We start from the raw sequence: 21,557 nt of genomic DNA, 5'->3' as shown, positions 1-21,557 counted from the left end.
CTCATCCAATCCATTCAAGGCCTTAATAGAACAAAGGCTGATGTCCCCCGAGGAAGAAGGAATTCTGCCAGCAGGCGGCCTTGACCTGGAAGAGCAAGTCTCCCTGGGTCTTCAGCCTGCCAGCCTGCTATGCAGATTTTGGACTTACCGGTCTTCCACAATTGCATAAATCAATTCCTTAAAATAAGTCTGTCTTCCAGTAGATAGACACATAGGCAGATAATACATATCCTGCAGGTTCTGTTTCTCTGAGAACACGCACACACGCAGTCATACCAAGTACCTACTGTATGTCAGGCAATAGGCCAAGTTATTTCTATCCATTTAATCCTCATAAGCACTTTGCAATCTACCTATTTTTATCTCCACTTTACAGAGGAGAGAATTGAGACTCAGAAAGATTAGATAACTTGATCGAGGTCTCACGGGTTACAAGAGACAGACCTAGACTTGAACTCAACTCCATGTGACCAAGAGATTCCCTTAGTGATGACAAGGAACTAAACGAAATGAAACAAATTAAGTGGCAGAACATGCGAAGGGAGAAGACTCCCAGGTGTGGAATCATCTCCCAGTAACCGTCACCAGTGAAATCATTTGCAATTGGAAAAGACAGGCTGCTGGAAGAGACAGGGCTGCCCTGGCACAGGTAAGCCCCGGCCAGATGCCTCTCTCTGTCTCTGCACGTTCCAAACGCGGCTTCGGTGGGTTTTACCTGACTCTGGACGTGCCCAGGAGGGAGAGAAAATTCGTGGCAGTCAGGAGGAGGACAGTTAGGTCTCACATCAGCTTCCCTTGTGACTTCATCATTGACTGTTTCTCCTTGCTGAAATATTTTAGAAAATTATCCCAGACAGATTTCTGGAATATGTGGGACTTGGAGACTTTTTTAATGAAGGACTTTCCACTGAGAGCGAGCCTAAATATTGACTCATCTGAGGAAGTATGTTGTTGGGGTAATACTGGTGGATACTGGAAGTTGAACCCCAGCTCTGGGATTTTAATCTGGGTGGGAACGGATATGGGCCCGTCCTCCTAGGTTCTTCCCAGATCTCCACTGTCCAGCTCAGGTGAGGATGGAAGAGGACCATCAGCCAGCCTCACTGCCTCTAGCTTTTCTCCTTTCCCTGCCCAAATCTTAAATTTCCCCCAACACACTCTGACCCAACATGACTGGGAAACCTTCTCCCAGCTTTCATTGGGAGCTAAGCTTGGCCATTCATTCCTTTCTTTAGAAATAACCAACTCAGAGTGCCTGAGGATGAAGTCGTGGGACATCTTTGTACCTAGAGACAAACATTTGATTATTTCAGCATTTGCATGCCCCCTCATTCTCCATGAGCTTAGATAATTCAGTGGGGACCAAATGATTGCCCCCCAACTCTCCGTAGTGTGAACATTTATTTCCAGCATCTCCCAGACTTTCCACTAATGTGTTCGCATCCTATACGTGTCTCAATGCTCTCCAACTTTGTTTCTGTTTTGTTTTCATTTCTCCCTTTGTATAGTTTTAAGTAGTCCCTGATGGTGTGTGTATGTGATTTCATATCACGAGAATGGTGTGGCCATAGCAATGAGGCATTAGGGTGTATCGTAAATCAACCACAGTTTGGGGGAATGCTGACAAGTGTGATTTATAGGCGCTTTCAGTCTGATTTCCACAGAGCTGTTCTCTGATTCACAATTATTCCTTGGAGGAGTAGAAAGTAAAAGAAAGTACAGTGTGGGTGGTAGGTTCCCTCCCCAGAAATTCACAGTAGTCATCATCTCCATGTAGGAAAGCAGACATTTATGCTCCCAGTGGATGGGTGTTACCCTGGCAACTGGGAAGAACTGCCAGAGCCGGAAGAAGTGAGCCCGCTAACGGTCATTCTCCCTTGACCTAATTTTACATATTGGTCAAGAAAATTAGAAAATTGCCAAAAATGTATGGCTTAGTAAACCCCTAGAATGTAACCTGTCACTATATAAATTGATTATATAAATGTTGATGGTCAATGTTTGTTTACCTTACGTGGAAGTAGGAAATGTGATTGAGTTCACCAAAAGGCACTTCTTTTTTTTTTTCATTTTTGATTAAGGTATGATTGATATACACTCTTGTGAAGGTTTCACATGAAAAACAATGTGGTTACTACATTCACCCATATTATGAAGTCCCCACCCTCACCCCAATGCAGTCACTATCAGTGCAGCAAGTTGCACTTCTTTTTACCCCCATGTAGCTTTTTGTTTTATCAGCTTTAGCGAGGATGGACTGTATCTTTCAAACTAAGCTCTTCTTAAGAGTGAGAAAGGGTCCTCTTAATTATCCTGGTCAACCGAGGCAGGCCCTGGCAACACAGAGCCAGCCGTGAGCCCCGCCTCCTGTCACAGTGTCACGTGTCATCTGCCTCATCACCAGATCCTTTAGAAGCAGGGAGCAAGATGCCTTGGTTGGCAATAAATTATACTGAGAAGTGTATTTTAAATATAAAAATGCATATAATCTCTCCTGGTTTAGATGGGCAATATCTTTTGTAAATGTTCAAAATAAGTGGTTTTGGGGACACTTCAGTATTTTTTATTTCCTCACTGGACCTTGTTTTGTGTTTTTTAAATGTAATCACACCTAGAACCCTAATGTATTAAAAGAGATAAAAGCAGTAACTATGGACAGAGTGGAAGGCAGCTCCCCGCGTCTGCAACCATCCTTAAAGCACAGCTGCAGATTCATACTTCATTTGGGGCAGAACTCAAACTTCCTAACTCTAGATAAACCCTGATTAAAATGTCAAAATATCAATTAACCATGATTTGGAGAAAGTTTTTGGCCTTTTTGGCAAGTTCAGAAGTGCACTAAGGGCGAACCAAAAAGCATTAGGCACTCACTAGGTGTTTTGTTTTGTTTAAAGTTCAAGGCATAGGACACAGCAAGCTGAGCCCTGAGGGATCCTCTCCCCGAAGTTCAGGGAGAACAGAAAGTGGAAAGCCCACTGCTCCGCCGCATTTACCTTCAGCCCCTTTCCAGACCCACGGATACATTCGCTGGAAAAACAGATTTTCTGAATGAGCTCTGTGATATTTTTCTTAAACTTCTCTTTCTGCCTGTACCGCCACGTCCTTGCTTTGACTCGCTAGGCTGTGCTGATAGCAGTTGCTCTTTGCAATCTTGGCTGAAATGTAAGTAGGTGCTTCCATTTCCGTGTGAGCCCAGAAGACTCCACAGGATGTTCCTGTTCAGGACTGTGGGAGCTGGAGCTGAGATGTGGACTCACTGACTCATTCTAGAAGCTTCTTTCCCCAGTCCCGCAGAGCCAGAGCTGTCTGCAGCAAGTCTGTGCTGATATCACCATAGGGCCACACCCGGAAACTTGCCAGGCCTAGTGCTCTGTGGTTCTGTGGCTAGGCCACACTGGAGCTTCTCTCCCATCCCACGTACTCCCTTCTGTCTCGGGGGGTCCTGGGACATGACTGTAGTACTACACAACAAATGACCATGAACTCAGTGACTTAACGTGCATTTGTTATCTTACAGTTTCCATGGGTCAGAAATCCAAGCACAGCTTATCTGGACCCTCTGCCTCAGGGTCTCTCACAGGCTGAAAACAAGGTACTGGCCTGGGCTGGGGTCTCATCTGAAAGTTCACCCAGAGAAGGACTGGCTTCCAAGCTCATGTGGTTGTTGGAAGAACTTATTTCTGGAGGATTGTTGGACTGATGGTCTTGGTTCCTATCTTGTTGTTGGTAAGAGGTCATCCTCATGACCTTGCCATGTGGCCTTACCATTTGGACAGCTCACAACAGGGCAGCTCGCTTCATCAGAGTGAGAAAGCAAGTCAGAGAAAGAATGCAAGACAGAAATCACAATATTTTATAACCCCATCTTGGAAGTGGCATGCTACCACTTTGTATTGCGTTGGTTGCAAGCATGTCCCCCATCCTGCCCATATTCAGTGGGAGAGTATCTCACAGGGATGTGAGGGCCAGGAGGTGGGGATCACTGGGGGACATGTACGGGGCCACCTAGCACAGTCACTGTTTGCTGTTAGGGACTTAACTGAAGCAGAGGAAGAGCCAGAGCTCAAGGCATTTCCAAACAAAGCGTTCAAGTCCTAGATTTCTAAACTCTTCTCTGGCTTCCCCATAGTCCACTCCCCTTTCGTGAGCCTTTTCTATCTTCTGCAAGCACACCAAGTCTGCCCAGCCTTACAGCCTGTGGGCTGGCTCCTCTCACTATCTAGAAAGCTCTTCCCTCAGCCCAACCTAGGCCCCTGCTGAAATGTCACCTCTTCTCAGAGGCCTAATCTGAATACCTATTGAGGACTTACTTATTCAACTCCCACTATGTATTAGGCATTGCAGCCCTTTGCCCCCAAAACCCAGAATCCACAGCCTAAAGCAATTCTCTATGTAGTGAGAGAGAGAGAGACAAATAGATAACTAGCACTGAGCACACGCCATCGCAGTTGACTAAAAGGCTGTCAGGGCAGGATGCAGAAATGCTGAATTAGTCAACAGGGAGGTGTGACTTGGTTGGGAGAAACCCACTAATTTGCCCATAAGTTGAAGCCACACTCCCCAGCCTGGCACAAAAGCCCTTCACAACTGGTACCATTTCATCCCTCTTTCTTCTCACTATATAATCCAGTCACAAAGAGAAAAAACAAGTCCGGTAAGGTGTCCAAGCTGGGCCTGAAGACACTCCCTGCCATGTGCTGTTCCCTTGCTAAGAATATTCCTTCTTGTCTGTTGAACGCGATCCTAAAAGAGTCCAGTCCAGTGCTCACCCTGCCTGAGCCAGCTGAGCTGCCATAACAGAATGCCACCGACTGGGTGGCCTGAGCAGACATTCTCACAGTTCTGGGGACTGGGAGTCCGAGGGCAAGGCGCCAGCAGCTTCCATTCTTGGTAAGGTCCTCTTCCCGGCACGCAGGCGGCCACCTTCTCTGCATGTCCTCACGCGGGATGGGGAGGAAGCTTGGTGCCTCTTCTTGTAAGGGTGCTCATCCCGCCACCGGGGCCCAGCCCCGTGACGCAGCTGAAGTCATCACCTCCCAAGGCCCCAGCTCCAAACAGCATCTCACTGGGGATTAGGGTTTCCACATATGGGTTCTGGGGGAGGGGGAACGCAAGCATTCAGTCTGCAACAACCCCTTTAAGAAGGCTTCCCTGACCCCTAGGAATATAAGCGACCACAGGCGCTATGCTTCTGTGGCCTTTTAGTCTGTACGGCATGTTGTGAATGTGACTCTCATTAAATCCTGAGCGCCTTGGTGGTAGACTGGGGGTCTTCCTCGCTGTCCCCTCAGTGGGCATGGGGCAGTGCAGGAACCCGCTGGTGGTCAGTAGACACCCGGGAAGAGCACTGCAGGGAGCAGGGTGGCCCTTGTCTAACACCCCGGCTGTTCCTCACTCACCTGGATCTTTCCTTTCAGCTCGTGTAAATGTGCAACCTCTGGCGGCTTGACTCTCAGCAGGAATGTTTGCAGCACCTGGACGTCCTGTAGTTGGTGAGAAGTTCCAACATGTCCACTCAGAAATTAGAAACCTGACCACCCGACTCCTCAGCGTGTTTAGTGTGTTAATGGTCTTTGAACCACGGTCTGAATTGGATACATTCGTCTTCAAAAGAACTTAAAATTCCAGCATGAAAGTCCGGGAGGAAAACTGTCCTCGCATTCAGAAGGCGATGTCCCAAAGTGCGTTTTCTGTCTGGTTAGGATCACTTCCTTGCTGTTCGGACACCCAGGCTGATGCTTTTTCACCCCTCCACCCCTGCTCTAAAAGGAGCTGCTTCATTGCCCAGGTTCTCTGTGATCTTTAAGGCACAAACTCACATTATGATCATATTTTATATGCAATCTCCAATGTGTTTGAGTGTAGTGGAGACATATCTTTCCTAAAGCTTTAAAATAAAATTTAATGTCTTAGAAAGTTTCACTGTGTGATTATATCTGTCCTTCTCACCTAGCCCCTAATATTGATGGAGATAATAAAAGTAGTGAGAACGCTAACTACCATACTGGGCACTTACCGTGTGCCAAGATCTATGCTGGGTGCTTTCTACAGAGATGTTTGGTTTTTGCTATTTTATTTTCTAAAACCATCTGATGTTGATACAACTAACATATTTTGCAAATGAGAAAAATTAAGGCTCAAGGAAGTGTCTGGAAGATGACAGAAAAGATGTACATTTTAGGGGAGTCAGGAAGAGGCCTCAGCAGCTAGCTGACTGCTGTTCGGAGGCCACCCGCAGTTTTCCTCCTGACATCCAGTCCCTGGGGATAACGTCTTGTTCCTGATGAGAAATGAAGTAAGCCCTCGTGAGGCTACAGAATTAGTGACTTACAATCACGCTAAGATACATGCAACCAATAGGTGTGTCTTTTTTGAGGAGAGATTTCAATAGAAGGGGGTGGGAAGAAGGACAGATGATGGGAGGGACATTGACTCAAGGACCCTGGATGATTTAAGAGGAAGGAAGGAGTCACCTTGTCCACCCTTAGAGAACAACCCAGATGAGTAAGGTCTGCTGGACTGAAGATGAGCGCGGGTCCGTAACTGTCACGTTCTCCTACAGTCTGGTCCTGGGACTCATTCCTTTGTTGCTTCAGCAAGGGTTGCATAGGATTCGATAAAACAGGATTGTATACATTGTGCAGGATTAGATAAAATGTCTAATTCAAACAAATACCACTCAACATCTCATATGAAAGTTTTCAAGAAATGAAATGGTTCAGTAAACCACAAACCATTCTGTTTCTACACTTGTAGCTTAAAAATCTGTTCAATAAGAAGAATGAATGCAAAAATCTGTTCAATAAAGAGGAATAAATGCACATAAATAATTCTTTTGCAACTTTTCAGGGTCTCAGGGTAGACCCTCTAGGCATCTCAACCCCTTCTTTTGTGTAACTGAAGCCACTAGAATCCACCCCAGGCACTAGGGCCACTTCAGAGCCATGGAAAGGGGACTTGAGGAGACTTCCGTTCAGTATGTGGGTGAGATTGGACTTGGCTCAGAGACTCCAGTCAGCAAATGAGGTCTCTGCCCTGCGACCTGGTGCCCAGTGCCTAGCACTCTTCTGATGAATGCGTGTCCCTTGCAGGACCACCGCCAAGCTTCGGCTCCTGTCCCCCCTTTCTGCAGTGGCTCCTCCCACTGGTTGCCATGCCTCTCTTGGTGGCCCAGAGCCTGCAAGTGTTTCTTGGTATAGTTTCTTCTTGGGGGAACACTTGGTGATGTGGGATCTGACATCACATCCCCTGCTTCCACTGAACAAAAAAAGTGGAGGAACACCCCGGCCTCAGCACTGCCTTGTATTTTTTCTTCAGATCAAAATTAAACCTTCTTCTTAGGCTTCTAGTTAATGGGAGGTTCTGAATGAGACTTCTTATATCCTAGCATGCAAACGCTGAATGGTCAGCGAATATTTGTCAGTACTGGTCCGAGACCGACAGGGCAGGTGTGGCATGTGTGTGGCAAAATAGTGACTGCCACGTGGGCCAGGGTTTTGAAGTTGGAAACTAATTTATTTCCATAAACTTTGAACTGTAGAGATTCTCCTCATCAGGAAAAAGAAAGAACAGAATATACAGACTTCCATGCCACAGTGCCAACCAGTAACATTTAGGCCATCTGAAATAGGATGTCCAATACAGAGATAGATTAGAGAGGTAGAGAGATTGGTGGATTGCTGTGTGGGTAATTGATTAGTTTGGTTTGAATGAACTGACATGTTCCTTCTCCATCACTACCCATGCTGAGAAGCCATGTGGACACGACATACCTGCTACATATCAGAATGGAGATGTCAGTCTGAGGAGCTGTGTGGTCACCCCCAGAATGGGAACGTGGACAGTGAGGAAATGGTTGCTGCCCTCCTGGGGCAGGTCCACGTCTCGTGGGATGTGTGGGGAACTGGAGGCCTGCTCATCGGCAGCCCGCTGGCCCTCCCTGACTCGGGACCCTTCCAGGAGTCAAGGGTGTACTTTGTGTCCCTGCCTAAGAAATCAAAAGCAGTAGAAATAAGTAGGGCAGATGGGAGGGCTGGCTACCTTATTCTGAGAGCTGAGCTAGAGGAGTATGTCTGACCCCCCCTCTCACCCCGTGCCCCCCCTCCTGAGGCTGGCTGAGGCCCATCTGGAGTGAGAAAGACAAAGCGCCGCTGGGAAGGGAGGAGGAGGAGGTGCTGGCGGTGAGTTACGGTTGCCTGCACAGTAAGGGCGGGCGCTAGGGAGGGAATCTGAGCGCCAGGCCCTGCGCAGGCGAAGATGGCGCAGAAAGTAGGCCAAGGAGGGGCGGGGTGGGGGAATGGAGAGCGTTTTGCATTCAATTAATAGAGGCGAAATGGAGAGCCGAGAGGAATGTGCACAGGTCAAGGGACACGGGCTCCACCCGAAAGTCAAAAGATGCCCTCACTTTAGGTTGAGGAGAGGTTGGCCTGCTCGTGAGCCTCCCTCCACGAGGACCTGTGAGCCTGGAGGGGAGCTGAGGGAGAGCAAGCTGCTGTTCGTGCAGCTCGGCTCAGAACATGTCACTTATCGTCAGGCCGACCTCTACCCTGGTGCCCTTCCTGCAGAGACACGGCCACTCAAAGTTCCTCCTCCTGCCTCCACGGGCCCCTGGCAAGAATGTAATCACATGCCGATTCAAATTATGAAACAGGACTCTTTAAGCACCTCTTTTGTTCCAAACATATTCACCCTGTGAGGTAGGCATTCTTATCCCCATTGCACAGATGTCAAGACTGACCCTCAGGAACAAGAAGTCCCCTGAGGAAGGTAGGAAGGTTTATAATGAATCAGAAGCAGATTGAGACTTGAATTCCAGCCACCCCAGCTGTCCCACGTTCCAAGGACTGTGTTCTTTCCCTCGTAGGCCTGTCCTGGAATAAAAGCAGAAAGGGGCTGAGAACAGCGGGGCTCCACTGCTAGTGCTTTGTAACTTGATACAAAGTGAGAGAGGTGGTGCCACAGGGGACAATCTTCCATGAGTCTCACATATCCTCGCACGTCCTGGGAGCAGAGCACTGCCTACCTTTGTTTTGCACCATCTTTTTAAGGATGCAAAGGAAAAACCTAGGGAGGCAGAGAGATCTCCCTCTGGGGCAGGCCAGGCATGCTTACTGTCCCACAGAAAAGATTCTGGTTCCCCAAGCTTATGGTTCCTCTGTAGGGACACACCTGCCCCACGGCATGCGTCACCTGGCTCTCTCTGCATTGCCCCGGGGGAGCTGAGGCAAGGGAAGCCGGCATGGACAGGAGGCTTGCACTGGTTGCTCTACCAGGAGTAATAAAGTCCTCTGTCACTGACCCAGGAGTCTCAGGTCTTCTGCCAACATCCCTGACACCTTGGCAGACTTTCAGGTAGGGTAAGATCTCAGACCCCACATTCCTGGAGGTTCCCCGGGGAAACGGACAGGATAGAGAAATCCAGAAGACTGTTCTCCTGCTTGTCTTCTGGTACCAAAACAACGTACCAGATGCCCTCATGTGGCACAGCAGAAAGCATCCGGGTGCCTGGCAGAGCACCACCTGGCAGAGCAGCCTAGGAGGCATCCTAGAAGCTGACAAGCCAACCTCACCAGGCCCCGGTTCCTGCATGAACGTCCTCTTCCCAAGGCCGCCGTACGTCTATAATGCTATGAGGGCACTTGATGAAGTGCTGACAAACGACAGACACTTCTGAGAGCCCCGTGTACATTATTCCACTGAATCTTGAGGATAACTATGAATTAGGAATTCTTGCTCTCAGAAAGGTAACTAACTCGTGCAGATCACGGAGCTGGTGCCCGGGTCCACCTGAACCCTTGCCTGCCATTAGCATCCCAGAGGCCTCTTTCTCCTGGCACCAAAGAATCCATCAGCGTTGGGTGAAACATACTCCTTTTCAATTCTTTAAAACAGCTCTTTAGACAAAGAACTACTGGCTGGTAAAGAAGAGGCAACTGCAGTTCAGGACAGAAAAAAAAACAACCCTGTTTAGTTAATGAGGAACACTTGTTCAAGCAAAGGAGCACCTGGGGGCTAGTGGAACTTTCTTTTTGTCCCTGATTACCTGAAGTCCATGTTAGGGTAATCCAAACCTCCCCACAGGGAGGGTGCAGTTGGCAGAATCCCATTTTTCCCCCTTTTTCCAATTGCAGGACATCTGAGGACCTGCAGCGACCCTCTGCAGGGTGAAAGAAGATGCAGTGCCAACAGCTTGGGCGGCGAGAACGCCTTCTGCTGGGCCAAGACCTAGAACCAGACCTCGGGCCACGCTGCCCTCAGGCTGCAACTACGGGCCTGCCCACCGCCTAGGTGGCTACCAGGACACTGCGACCGCCATTCTGCAAGGTGGCATGCCTTCTGACGATGTCCCCTTTGCGGAAGAAGCACCAGGGAGGCCATTTGGAAGAGTGGAAGGCATTGTGGCACTGTGGTCCAAGGGCTGGGATCCCTCTTGTGTCTGTCACCAGCTGAGGGATCCGGGAGAAGCCCCTTAACATCTCAGGGATGGTAGATTCACAAGCAGGGGTTCTCAGCTTTAATAGATCATGATCAGTGGTGAGAATCCCTGCAAATAATGAGTCACTGTGCTTGTTTCTTAGGGCTGCCTTAAGGAACTACAGCAAAATGATGGCTCCACCCGACTGCACTTTGCTCTCCCATGATTCTCGAGGCCAGCAGTCCAAAATCAGGGCACGGGCAGGACCAGGCTCTCTTCTCGCTTCAGGTGCCGGCCGGCAGCCCTTGCCACTCCTTGACTCACAGCCGCAGAGCTCCAGCCCCTGCCCCTGTCTTCACAGGCTGTCTTCTCTCGGTGCGTCTGGGTCTTCGTGCGGCATTCTGGTCTCTGTGTGTATCAGTGCCTGTGTCTCTTCTCTTTGTACGAAGTTCCTCAGTCAAACTGGACTAGAAGCCCCCAGCTCCAGGACAACCTCATCTTAATTCACATCCTAATCAATCTGCAAAAGCCCTATTTCCAAATAAGTTACATTCGGGTACCTGGGGTTCGGGCTTGCGTGGATATTCTGGGGGGACACAATTCAATCCACAAAAGTTATTAAGAATAAGGTGCCCAAGCTTGTGAGCAGTAGAGTTATCCTACATCTAGTATAGTCGAAAAGAGTCAGGATAATGTCATTGTCATGCATTTGCAGCCTCTCTTTTGTCCACTACATGCCAGGCATGCCAGGTGCTTTGGCTTCCTCAAACACCCCAGGTCTTTGAGCCTCAGGGCCTTTGCTTCTTCAATGTGGAACATACTTCCTAGGCCCTCTGCATGTCTGCCTCCTCCTTCAGGGCCTCTATCTAAATACTTCCTGCTACGTGTGGTTTTCCCACACACCTGCTTTATTTTCTACCTGGGCAGCCCATTCATATCCTTGGTAACACTCAGAATTTGTATATTATGTATTGTATATTTTTCTTTGTTCCAGGATCATCACCTCCCACCTCACTGGTGTGAAAACTATATGTGGGCAGGAGTTTTTAGTCTGCTTTTTTCTTACTCTTATAAAGACCAACATAGTACCTAGAATGCAATACAGAAATTCAATATGTATCTGTTGAATAAGTAAACACTTGAAGGATATACTGTCATGAGTCAGAGCAGTGGGTGTACGCACAGCCGGCCCTGGGAATGACTCCTTCTGTCCGTGCACCCTGGTCAGTGTGTGCACAGAATCTCTCACACATTGTGCCTTGGTATTTTGTCCAGGTGAAGACTGTGGGCTTTGGCTCACACGGGGCCTTCCCACAGCCCCCATCTGAACACTCTGCATGTTACGTGGCCTCTCTGAGGCTTTGGCAGAATATGGCTGTGTGCCTCTGACTTCATAAGATCACTGCATGAATCTTCGGTTTAACAAATATTTATTGATGATCTTTTTTGGATGCCGTGTGAATGAATAGGATGAAATAGGGTAAGGCATACAGAGTTCTCAGCAATGTTTCTGGCATGTCAGAGGTGTTGGGTCAGTGGCATTTTGCTGGACTGAATGCCTAATATGTGAAGACAGAACAAATGAGGAGATCTGCCAGGTGCAGCATGAAGATGACCAGGGACGCCAGCTGTCCTCAGCACTCCTTCTCCCAGGAGGTGCCTCGCTCTGCTGCAGTGTGACCTCAGAGGGCTCCACCCAGCAGCTGGAGAAGAGGGGGGCGTGGGGAAAAGAACGCGAGGGAATCCTCCCCAAGTGAAGCATCACTTGTCAGCATTCTGCTGGGGGGCGTGGGGGTAGGAAGGCTGGTCGTCATCAGCTCGGGGCTTGCCCATGCTGTCAGGCCAAGGTGAATGCGAGGAAGGTGATACGGCCAGGCAGGAAAGCACAGGCTTCGGACTCAACACTGGGTGGGCACCCAGCTTCCGCCACTTAGATGCAGGCAATGGAGCAAATAAACATTCCACGTGGAGGTTCATTTGCAGGCGACACGGCACACCCGCAGTGGGCCTCATCCTTCATTGAACACACTACTACGTTATTTCACATAACCCTCCCACCAACGCTTTGAGCGAGGCATTCATATCCCCATTTTGCAGATGTAGGAAATGAATCCTGGGAGATCAGTTGAATTTCCCCGGGACAACCAGCTGCTCAATGGAGCAGGGGTGGAACTGACCCCTGCTTGTGTTCCACAGCCAGGATTCCTGAGGGTGGACTTTCTGACCCAGAAGGAGGCCAAAGTTCTAATTCAGTTGTTGAGCATGTACCTATCTTCCTGGCCCTTTTGATTCCATCACTTCTCGTAGGGCTCAGAGGTATTTGGCGCTGTGGACCTCCTGAAGTGGCACTGCTCCCTTATGGAACTCCATACCATCAAACCTGTATTAATGAAATACTTTATCTCTGAGACAAAAGAAGGAAACCTCCCTGTGGTAACACGAGGCCAGGGTTTCTCAACCTTAGCACTACTGACACTGGGGCTAGAGAATTCTCTCCAAAGGGGACTGTCCTGCAGCACCATCCCTGGCCTGGACCTACAGAAGAGCAGCCCCTCCTCCCCCAGTTTGTGACAATGACAAACGTCTGCAGATATTGCCCCAGGTCCCTTAGGAGAGGGCTGGTGAAACAGTACACTGGACAACAACAGGTTCCAATTCTTAGTCTACAATTTGCAGGGCTTTGGGAAAGTCACACACTCTTGTTTGGACTTGGTTTTCTTATGTGTAGAAAGGAGATACTAATACCTACTTTCCAAGGAAATCAATTGTAAAAGAATTGATGAGGTAATGCATGCAGAGCACACTGTATGTGGGCCCTCAGTAGATGCTCAATAAGTTCTTAGAACTAGTAAGACTTTTGCTTAGCTTCTGCGAAGCCCACATTGGAGAATCCTGTTTCCTTTATCCCTGTGGAAGGCAAGGTACACTCGTTAGAATGGTTGCTGCCCATTCCATGCACATTGCTTTAATATTTATGCATAATGTCTATCAAATATATTGTGCCCATCATTTCTTTTTAACCTTTTTAAAACCACTTTTGGGGTATGATCAACATGCACAAAGCTGTACATATATAGTGCAAACAACTTGATTAGTTTGGAGGTGAGCACATACCCTGAAACCATCACCATAAATCCATGGTGTGAACATATCCATCCCCTCCTAAAGTTGCCTTTTAATCTTTACTCCAGTCCTACAAGGAAGGTGGTGGGCCATCAGGGTTTTAAAAACAAAGAAGCAGATTTAGAGACATTAAGTAACTTCCCCAAGATCTCACGGCTGGAAAGCAGGATTCAGACCCTGAATCTACATCCCGAGATATTTTCTGGCATCTTGTCCTCCTTCCGCACATGTCCATGAGGCACTTCCCGAGTTCTGTACTGAGAACATGGTCTCTTTCACGAAGAGTTTATAAGGAAAAACAAGCAACTGCCTTAAGTGGGATGAATACATTTCACACGGAAGACCAAAGGGTTATGAGAGCACAGGGGAGGCATATTTATCTCATCTGCAGGGTTCTAGGAAGCTTGTTAACAGAAAAGACCCAAAGAGAATAATGGAAAAGAATCTGGAGTCAGCCACAGAGGAAGAGGGAGACAGTCCAGGCGAAGCCAGCGCAGGTGCCGCCCCGCAGCACCGGGAACGAGCGGGATGGAGGCAGCCCAGAATGGATGAAGGTTGAGGCAAGGAGAGGAGAAGTACAGGGGAGATGGGGGGCAGGCAGGGCCAGACAGCCCAGGGGGGTGCCTGGTGGTGGTGCTCAGAGCCCTTCCCATGGGTCAGGGGGTTCTTGGTGCTTTAACTCTCTCCTGCATCCTGCTTCCCCCACTGACCCCATAAAGTCTCTCTGCAGTGGTTTGACAGACTTGGGAGGACTCCGCGTCCTTGCAAAGGCTGCAGCTGTGAAGGTGACATGCCACACTTTGGCAAGTGGCAATGTCCTCATGGTGAAGCTGATCCATGTGTTACTATGTCCTTTGGCCAAAAGACCTGATGAAGAAAAATGAACAAGGCTGCTGCACTTTTCATAAGACTTGTGACAAGCCACCCACCACCAGGTTCTCCCAGAAGCCTGCATGGAAACAGGCACCCAGCTCAGCCAGCACAGCAGAGGCGGGGCTCCTGGCAGGCGGAGGGGAAGGACAACAGGCATGCCGGCTGGGACGCTGGGTGACCCTCTAAGGTCACTGTCAGCACAGACTTATGAGACCAGATGTCTGTTGAGCTGGGCAGGTTCTCGGAGGACTTTGCCTCCCTGGAAGCTCCCTCAGTAGCGCCTCCAGCACATTAGGACTTTTCATCATGACCAGCGGGCAGGTGGGCTGCCCTGTTCCTCCCATTTTAAAACTTTCAAATAACAAATATGAGTTATATCCCAGGCATGAGAAACCTACACGATCCAATCTGGCGGTTCTGTGATGTGTGTACATATAAAATGGTCACTGCGTTGAATCAAGACTGTAGTGTTTTTCCTCAGCTCTGCAGTGCCTGGAACATTGTAGGTGTTTGGCAAATGGGGGGACAGGAAATGAAAGTGTAATCCTTACGGTAGCACGAGCGATGTCTCACCCGTCATTATTTTTCACAGCTCCAATCACCACTGATTAAAAATATGAGGAATCTAAAATATCTGGGGGTTTATCATTCCCAAAATATATTATGTTGCACTTGCTCTCATTTTGAAGAGATCTGGGCAAGCTGGAGAAGGATTGCTCCAGGGAAAGAGGCAGTAACCAGTCTGGAAGCCAGAGAGCTCCCTAAGACAACACACACTCACACGCACGCCGCAGTCACATGTTATTCAAGGGTAAGCTTTTTCAGTCACCGCATAAATAAGAAATCACTTGTAATATAAAATTACCCTTTGAAAAACTCCCTGAAGAAGGAAGAACAGAGGGAAGAGTAAGTCATGTTTTTGTAACACAGCCTGGGATGACATCAGAGAAGCTGGGAGCTTGGAGTTGATACATTGCCGACTCTTGGGGTCCAGGGTGCAGGGGAAAACAAGAGGGGAAGGGGCAGGTCAGAAGGTTCTCCTGGAACTTTCTCCACTACCCAGCCACGCTCAGGAGAGGACACGAGTTATTGGAGTTTCCACTCATGTTTTCCAGTGGCCACTGATGACCACACACACAACAGAGAGGGTATAAGTCCATCTATTTTAAAAAGTCTACAAGCCTCTCCAATTCAAAACCATCAACAGTCAAGAAATTATTCCTTTGTTACTCCCTGGAGCAGCCTTTGAAGGGAGGTTGTGTTTGGCTGACCCCGGGGGCTCTACAGTCTACCTGACCCTCTCATCAGGAATCACACAGGAGTTTTGCATTTAATTTTAGGTGTTCATAGTACCCTGGAGTCCATCTATGGACCTTCTCCTAGAAAGAAGATTCCTAAATAAATTCATTGTGCATAGCAATCACTCTTTAAAGCAAGAAAAACTCTTGCCTCTAAACTTCCCCTAAGTTATCTTGTTTCTTATGGATAAGTTCCCACTTTGATAAGGTTACTAAGAAGGCTTATCGAATGATGCCCAAGAGCCACCTCTGGGATTTTCATTCTTCATTAAGGTGTCATAATGAGTAAGCCTGTGGGAAAAGTGTCAAGGGAACTGGAAGTCACACTGGTTTGTCCCTGGGTGAATCTAGACATTTCCCCTTCCCAAGTTGCAGTGTCTTCATCTGTAAAATGAAAGGATTGCACCATAGAATCTCTAACATTCCTTCCAGCACATGAGAGAATGAACACTTCCAGCCCAGACCCTCCAGAAACTCTGATAAGCCTTCCCTGGAGAGAAATTAATAGTTACATTTTGATGTTTATGTGAACACAAAGCAAGAACGAACAGAGTCTATGTGGCAATTGAAAAAAAAAACAACAGTTGTCTCATTTCTCCCTTGGCCTCTGCTTGGAGAATTAAAAGCTATTAAGTGAAAAAAATTCTTCAAAACTAACAACAGTGGCAAAAAAATTAACCCTTATATGCTGCAAATACCTCTCGCAGAGCATGGACAGAGAGGAGGGGCAGCACTGCCTCTGTGCCCCTCTTGGTTCTTTGTTACCTCGTCCCCCCATTTAGATGTTTACTTTTCTTATAAGAGGAAACCTGGTCAAAGCTGTGGAGGAAGGGAAGAGGAAGAGGTGGGTCGTCACTTGCTGGTGACTCTCACGGGCCAGGGGTGTGCATACGTCATTTCATTTCTCATGGGAATTCATTTGAATGAGGAGGACACGGGGGACCCAGTGGTGGTCAGGAACTTGCATAAACTGATCCAAATGGAGAACCTCAGATGGACTCGATCGACCTGGGCTATCTGGTCCCAAATGCCATGTACTTTTCAATAAACCAGGCTCCACACCACGTTCCTGAATCTGAAAGCAAAGATGCCCTAATGTTTACCATATGACCCAGATCCCTAAATGCCCAACAGTCCCCAAAGGGCCACAGGTGACGACTACAAAGACTAGAACAAGGGATAAGGCTGAAAACCTCACCTCAGGGAAGACAGCCAGTGTCACCCAATGACAAAGTGAAGAGGAGAATCCTGGGCGAGCCCTTCCCCACTAACCAGCTTTGCATCTTCAAGAACCACTTAATGTACCAAGGCCCCTGTTCTTTGGCCTTTAAACTACAGGTGGATGGTATCTTTAGACCCCTTCCTCACTGAGGCCTTTGTAATTAAACAGAATAATGTATGTAAAGACTCCTTTGATAGAACAAAGGAGTGCTTTATGAATGTAATGTGTGAAAATGCTTAACACATACTGTAAATCTTTAGTTCCAGCCATCAGTTTGGGTAGCTGGGGCCCAAAGCCATTAACCAGACAGTCCAGCTAACCTACCTATGATTCACTTTGGGTTGGGTCTGCATTACCATGACCACTAAAGAATAAAATAGGTAATAAAAATAGAGGCAGATTCTAGGTACTCTTCTGTCTGAATAGCCATATGTCCCCTGACTGGCCAGAGCTCCAAAACGAGTTACCGATTTCATCCGGGGACCAAAACTTGTCTGTTAATTACAGTGTGACCCTCTTTCAGCCTAGCTCATTTCTCTCTTTAATGCCTGGTTTCCAAACATCAAATTGTAGCAAGAATTTAAAGTCAGGAGCTCCCTGGCACGGGGCCAACAAGTGGTGCTATGACTCAAACCGAGGTCTGCTTGGCTTAGAAGCTGATGCTCTTCCCACAAACACCACCCTGCCTCCTATGGCAACAAAGGCTCAACAGGAGAAATCAAGTTGAAATCCACTTGTCTGATTAATACAGAGTGCCTATCTGGAGATTTATGTTTGTTTTTCTACTAAATAAATGGTTACATTTCCCTAGCCAAGGATACATTGGACTAATTAATAACAGCTTTCTTTCAAAGTTCTACTACATAGAAAAAATTCTATATCCAGGGACCAATCCTTCAGAAAAGCCATGGATAGACTATTTCAAGAGTCTCTCATCAAGAGACCCCTGAGAGCAACCACACATTGACCTACTATTGGACATTCACACCTTAGCGAAGATTAGGTCTGTCAAGCATAAAATAATATGGAATGAATACAGGGAGACAGGAAGGAGGGAAATGTTGAGCGCCTGTGATTTTCCAGGCATTTTCTAGCTAACACGTACATTGCTTCATTTAACAACATACATTCTTTTGTTCATTCTTCACTATTTATTTAAATATTTTAGATCCATTTCATGAGCTATAACTTACATACAATAAATGCAGAGTTTGATGAGTTTATTCATGTAGGCAAGCATCACTATGATCCTGATATAGAACACTGGCATCACCCCAGATCTTCCCTCCTCCCCTTTAAGGGGGAATTATTGATCAGATCTCTTAACCCCGGATTCTGGCAATCACTCATCTGAGTTCGCTCTCTATGAAGTTGCCATTTCTGGGCACATCACGTAAATGAAGTAAGTAGGTAGCCATTTGCATTAAACCTCTTTCTCTTAGCAAACTGTGTTTGGGCTTTGCTCATGTTGCAGCACGTCTCAGTATTTCATTCCTCTTTCCTCCTGAAATAGCATCCCATTATATGGATATTCCACACGCCGTCTATCCATTCACCTGTTGATGAATTTGTTTCCAGTGCTTGGCTCCTATTAATAAAACTGCTAGAGCACATTTGTGTATAAGTTTTTCTGTGAGCCTATCCTTGCATTTCTTTTGGGCAAATATCTAGGAGTAGAATTGCTGGGTATGGCAATTGCATGCTTTACTTTTCTAGAAACTTCCAAAGAGTACTTAAAATGTGGTAGCACCATTTTACACTTTCATCAGCAATGTAAGAACATTCTGCTAACTTCACATATTTGCCAATCCTTGTTGCTGTCAGTTTTTTCAATCTCAGACTTTAAGTGGGTGGGTAGTTGTGTCTCATTTTTGGTTTTAATTTGCATTTTCCTGATGACTAGTGATGTTGAGCATCTTTACTTATGTTTATGGACTGTTCGCATATCTTCTTTTGTGATGTCTCAGTTCAAATAGCTCGCCAGTTTTTATTAGGCTATTCATCTTCTTATTGTTGAGTTGTAAGAGTTCCTAAATATTCTGTTCACTAGTTCTTTGTCAGATACATGTATTGTATTTTCTTCAAGTGTGGCTTCATGTTTTTCTTTATATGAATCGGGCCTTTCAAAGAACAAAAATTCAAACAAAGTTCAATTTGGCTTTTGGAAAATTTTGTAATTAGTGATTTTTCTCCCTCATTTAATAAAACTTTGTAGGTCATAAACATTTTCTTCTATGTATTATCTTCTAGCTTTATATTTTACATTTAAGTCTGTGATTCTAACTAAATTTTGCATATGGTGTGAAATAAAGGTCAGGTGTTTTTCTTCCTATTTGGGTAGCCAACAAATGGTGTACTTACATCATTTTTTAAAAACGATACCTTCTCCATTGATTCATTTTACCTTTCATTGTGTCAATCTGTTTCTCAGTTTGGCATTATATTTTGTTAATCTATCTATGTCTCTCATCATGCTTAACACCACATTGTCTTGATCACTAGCTTTTTAGCAGTTCTTGAAATAATGTAATGTAAGTCATCCAACTTTGCTTTTCTCTTTCAAAATTACTTTGGCTATTATGGGTACTTTATATTCCTATACCATAAAATTATAAAGTTGGCTTGTCAATTTCTAAAAAAAAAAAAGCTTTCTGGTATTTTGGTTTTGATTGCATTGAATCTATAGGTCAATTTGGGAAGAGGTAAATTGGAGAGATATTAAAATAGTGAATTTTCCAATTCATGAACATATTATATCTTTCCTTTTATCTTATTCAGTTATCTTTTTAAGACTATGGATTATATTCTGAGTTAGACTTAGGTCTAAAAGATATCTGAGTGATCACTGAACCCAAACACTTCTTTTTGTATGTAAAAAACCATGAATTTTTTCATATGAGAGCCCAATCCTCCTTTTTCACCCAACTGGCCAAAAAAAATATTTTGATTAACAGGCCAGTATCTCCTTCCCTTCTTTTTATTCATCAGAGGTTTTTGAGTTAAATGACAAAGTGCTTTAAGAAAAGAGACAGAAAAAGGGGAAACGCCAAGTGTCCTTGAGGCAGACGAGGATTCTCTCCCTGCAGTGCAGGTATTTACACGTGTACGTGCACATGCATGGACCCCAACCGAGGGGTTGACAGGAAGATGCTAGGGTGTGCAGGGAAGGTGACTGGAAGGGGACACTGGATTAGCAAGTACAATTGCAGGCTGGGTATTTGGTGGCCTCTTCAATGTCCTGCAACCGAGGTCACTAATGTGCATGGTAAACTGTGGCTGCTGACGGTGGCACTGCCCACCATACAGGCTTCTGGATTTGTCCAGGCCCACACAGATGAGGGGATTAGAGCCCAGTGGGGGTCTGCCTTTACTTGACAATAGTGAAAAACATGGCAAAGGCAGACATGACTCCTAGGCTGGCCTCATTATGAGAAGTTAGTCCTAGATGCATGGACCCCATAACCTGCCCTTCACAAGTAGCAACCACCCCAGCACCCTTGCCAACCCTGCATGGAGCTATGCCTACAGAGGTCCCACAGCACACGCCATGTGATCCTCCCAGCAGCTGGGTAGCGGTTTGTTCATGACTAGTTTCTTGACAGACGAGGCTGGTAGCCAGCGGGCATTGGTATGCCTGTATTAGTTATTTATGTATTGAAATACTCCTGTATGTGATGGAAACCAAGTGGCGTACTCAGTAGCCATTTCTTCCAAGGCTTTCCCCACCCTATAAAGCCTCCAGCAGTCCCGAACCACATCTCCACATGATCCCCCCCATTGCCCACCTCGGGAGATGTGGCCTTCATCCACTCTGACTGGTGCCATGTCATACCAGTTGTTAAGCATATTAAATATCACCGCTTTCTACATAAATGATTTGGAAGACATCTGATTCCACAGTACACATTTCTGTAATATTTTTGGCCCACATACCCCTTTGTATTCTCACAGACACTACCTCTTACCTAAACTGTAAGTGAGCTCCTCACGTCTGTTAAAAAACATAATGGCCACTGTCATTTATTGAGTATCGACTGTATTCTCTTTATGGGCACAATCTCATTTAATCCTCCAACCAGCCTTCAGCTCAGGCATTTCTGTCCTCATTTTATAAGAGCCTGAGGTTCAGGGTGGTTAGAATAATGTCCTCAAAGCCAACATCCGGGTCCCTTACAGTCTGAGTCTTTCTACCGCCTCATCATCTTCCCTGATCTGAGCAATGAAAGCTGTTTTAAAAAGAAACTCTCAGTTAAAATGATGAGCATCATTCTCAACTGTTCCAATTCATGGGGAAATGCTCAGCACCTCTTATTTTAAGTTGTCATCTTTAATGTGCCTACCAACTCGTGAAAGAAAATAAGAACGTGTCCAGACCCTGTTCTGGCAGGAGCCTGGCTGCTTCTACCTACAGTGGGGACGGTCCCCACCCGAGCCGGGGATGTGAAGTCACCTCCTTTGCGCTCCAACTCTCACATTTGTGTTTTTTATTTATATTCTCAGCCATCATTTTCTCATGCTTTTACACTCTTTTGCTATAAAATAATACATAGATTTAATAGAGACAGGCTTTGTCACAGTAAGAGGGCTGGATTTAGTGGTTTCCAGGGTGGGGAATTGTTTGGGGTAA

General features: G+C 46.5%; 1 protein-coding gene across 13 annotated transcripts in view; it reads left to right on the top strand.

Moving 5' to 3' along the window:
- LOC130680904 (uncharacterized) overlaps window positions 1-21,557 on the top strand; it is a 99,231-nt gene that overhangs the window by 19,064 nt on the left and 58,610 nt on the right. For 5 of the 13 annotated variants that reach the window (XR_008993941.1, XR_008993940.1, XR_008993939.1 and 2 more), the window contains 2 exons: window positions 3,518-4,890; window positions 5,418-5,916. The exons of 1 other annotated variant lie outside the window; for it this stretch is intronic. The gene's annotated coding sequence lies outside the window, so the exon portion shown is untranslated. Of the gene's footprint in view, window positions 1-376; window positions 650-3,517; window positions 4,891-5,417; window positions 5,917-21,557 lie in introns of those variants that run through there. 7 more of the 13 variants (XR_008993935.1, XR_008993932.1, XR_008993931.1 and 4 more) reach the window with 7 other exon arrangements.

Source organism: Manis pentadactyla, chromosome 15, assembly GCF_030020395.1.
Source record: "Manis pentadactyla isolate mManPen7 chromosome 15, mManPen7.hap1, whole genome shotgun sequence".
NCBI classification, from domain to species: Eukaryota; Metazoa; Chordata; class Mammalia; order Pholidota; family Manidae; genus Manis; species Manis pentadactyla.
The sequence above is the reverse complement of the archived record's forward strand: the minus strand, read 5'-3'. Positions and strand labels throughout refer to the sequence as shown.